Source organism: Limulus polyphemus, unplaced genomic scaffold, assembly GCF_000517525.1.
Source record: "Limulus polyphemus unplaced genomic scaffold, Limulus_polyphemus-2.1.2 Scaffold1506, whole genome shotgun sequence".
NCBI lineage: Eukaryota > Metazoa > Arthropoda > Merostomata > Xiphosura > Limulidae > Limulus > Limulus polyphemus.
Window position 1 is genome coordinate 59431 of NW_013667116.1, and position 3377 is coordinate 62807.

Below are 3377 nucleotides of genomic sequence, written 5' to 3' on the forward strand. Positions count from 1 at the left end.
ACACACACACACACACATATACTAATTTTGATTTCAGTAACACATACAGAAAGTAAATCCATTTTGTAAAATAGAATGTGGTGCATACCATCTTGCACCATAGTAAAATAATTATAGCTTTTTATTTTTAACAACGACACCCAGTGGTTCAAAGGCAAGCTGGAAAGTTTATAACACTAAAAACTGGGTTTCGATACCCGTGATGAGCACAACACAGGTAATCGTTTGTTTAGTTTTGTGCTTAACTACGAACAAACAAGTGACTTTCCAACAACATATATATATATATATATATATATTACTTAAATAGTTCGTATGAAAACACCGATATTAATATACAGAATTACTGTACAATTGGTACAATATCATCAGTATGGTTGGTACTAAAGTTGATATTACGAAGACAATTGAAACCAATTAATTATTGTTTGTTTCAGAGTAAGAGGCTAGAAGTTAAACTATGTGCTAAATGAAATTGTATTGTGAATTTTGTCTCACCCTGTATAGTGGCACCAGCTGACAGCACGCAAAAATGTTCTTTTAGCATGGAAATTGCTGGAAACGATTTACGCCCCCCCCCCCCCCCAGAAATATATGTATCCGTGAACATTTGAAGTAACTTTTTTCGACAAGGGATGAGTATTATTTATAACTAAACCACAAAAAATAAAATCACAATAGCGTAAGATCAACTTATAAAAATAACAATTGGTGTAATAATAATATTGAAAATTTGTTTTATATAATTACAAAAAGTAGATAAACCTTAATTCAAGAAGAAAATGTTTCATAAAAACTGATTAAACAGAAAATGAGAATGATAAATACAACTATTTCAACAAGTCGTGCAAAAATGGCGTTTCCTAGAAACAGAGACTTCAAGAAGGAAGAAATAGATGTGTTGGAAGAGTGACAGTCAAGTCCACTGTTCGGTCTGACAAGGGTTGGTGGTGGGTTCTCTGGTCTGTTAGTTCAACATTATGGACGGCTAGTGCAGAGAACCCTTGATTAGCTTTGCGCGAATATCCGAAAACAACATTTAGAATTAATATTAACGAAATACTGCGGATCGAAAATCAGCCACATTAGTAGTTTTGGGTTCAATCGCAAAAAATCCAATATTGACTAATTTATATCTTTTAAAAGTACATGCGCAAACAACGAAGTTTTGTAGAAAGAAGTTGAAACTGAAACACGAGTAAAGGGAAGTTTAAGACAATCTATATCACCATAACACTGACACAAACGAGAGTAACGCACTAAAACTTCCCTTTACTCGTGTTTCAGTTTCCTAAAACTTCCCTTTACTCGTGTTTCAGTTTCAATTTTTTCCTTCTGAAACATTCGCCACAATCTCTTTCACCATAACACTGACACAAACGAGAGTAACGCAGGCGAATGTTTTAGAAGTAACATTGAAACTGAAACACGAGTAAAGGGAAGTTTAAGTGCGTTACTCTCGTTTGTGTCAGTGTTATGGTGATATAGATTGTGGCGAATGTTTTAGAAGTAACAAATTGAAACTGAAACACGAGTAAAGGGAAGTTTAAGTGCGTTACTCTCGTTTGTGTCAATGTTACGGTGAAAGAGATTGTGGCGAATGTTTGACAGTGTGGATCAGACATTGCCTAGTGGCTTGCATGATAGGACTGAATCCGAGTGCTTGTATATAGCTTACAACCGTTGCCACTAAAACGCTTTGCACTTTGAAACTTTGGGTGCACTATGACAGTGATGGTCAAATATCACTGCTTCGTTAAGCAAGAGTAGCCCAAGATTTGACGGTGAGTGCTGTTGACTAGCCTACTATCTTTTTTTTTGTTTCAATTCAAAATTAAGGACTGCTTTGTGCTAGTAGCCCTTGTGTAGCTTTACGCGAAAATTCTGAAACTAAGTAATAGTGTATCTGTTACACACTGTCAGTGCACACTTTTCTCAAGATTGCCCAGTTTTAGAACTACTGTTTTAACAACATAAGAGCGAAATAAATCAAAATGTATAACAATATGTCAAACTCACTGTATATGCGAAATCCATTGCCGACAAGGCCTTTCTTTGAACACCGGGACTTATCGGGCCTTCTGGTTGTAACAGCATATTGGTTAAGCCTACAGATACAACATTAGGGAAAGTGTTGACGAAGAGCGTAGGGGAGACTAAGACCACTAGGGGAGGATGATGATAAAATATATCGTTATATTTGATATATAAATATGGTGTAATTTGGCTAGAAATACGTATTACGTACTTTAGTATTAGTTGTTGATGGTAATTGCTGGTGTATGGATCAGAACTGTTTTATTGCAGGTTATAATGTCGTATTTGTTTAGTGTAAGAACGGGAAAATATGTTTGGACATTTTTCATCTCATGAGTAGTATTTCTTTGGTAAATGTCAAAATGTGCATGTTTGGTAAACGATGTGATATACGACTGATCAGAAAACCACTCCCGATCTTGGATATGCGGTTAAGTATATTGTTGATATATGATGCCTAAATCGGTGTTTTCTATTACCCATATTGAGTAATAATTTGAATTTGTTACAGGATTCAGTGGTATGATCGCAGTAAGATAACGCTACAGTATCATTAACTATGGTCTAGATCTATAGTATAGAGCAGCGGTTCCTAAACTGTGGGACTCTACCCCACATAGACCATTACAATTAGGCCTATTTTTGTTCTGGATTAAAAAGCTGTAAAACTTTGCTTGTGAATGTGTTGGATGCTATGTTGTATGAGGTTACATACATTTATGTCTCAAGATAGAAAAGAAGTTTGGTATAGAGGTTAAGTTTTGATATTCAGTATGTCTTGTTAAGGGTGGTATAGAGGTTAAGTTTTGATGTTCAGTATGTCTTGTTAAGGGTGGTATAGAGGTTAAATTTTGATATTCAGTATGTCTTGTTAAGGCTGATATAGAGGTTAAGTTTTGATGTTCAGTATGTCTTAAGACTGTTATAGAGGTTAAATTTTGATGTACAGTATGTCTTGTTAAGGGTGGTATAGAGGTTAAGTTTTGATGTTCAGTATGTCTTGTTAAGATTGGTATAGAGGTTAGGTTTTGATGTACAGTATGTCTTAAGACTGTTATAGAGGTTAAGTTTTGATGTTCAGTATGTCTTGTTAAGGGTGGTATAGAGGTTAAGTTTTAATGTTCAGTATGTCTTGTTAAGACTGGTATAGAGGTTAAGTTTGATGTTCAGTATGTCTTGTTAAGGCTGATACAGAGGTTAAGTTTTGATGTTCTGTATGTCTTAAGACTGGTATAGAGGTTAAGTTTTAATGTTCAGTATGTCTTGTTAAGACTGGTATAGAGGTTAAGTTTGATGTTCAGTATGTCTTGTTAAGGCTGATACAGAGGTTAAGTTTTGAT

General features: G+C 34.9%; 1 protein-coding gene across 6 annotated transcripts in view; it reads left to right on the forward strand.

Annotated features, from left to right (window-relative positions):
* LOC106463863 (ninein-like protein) overlaps positions 1–3377 on the forward strand; it is a 156543-nt gene that overhangs the window by 28451 nt on the left and 124715 nt on the right. Inside the window, exon 1 of one of the 6 annotated variants that reach the window (XM_022391485.1) lies at positions 1738–1784. The exons of the other annotated variants lie outside the window; for them this stretch is intronic. The gene's annotated coding sequence lies outside the window, so the exon portion shown is untranslated. Of the gene's footprint in view, positions 1–1737; positions 1785–3377 lie in introns of those variants that run through there. 6 annotated transcript variants of the gene reach the window in all.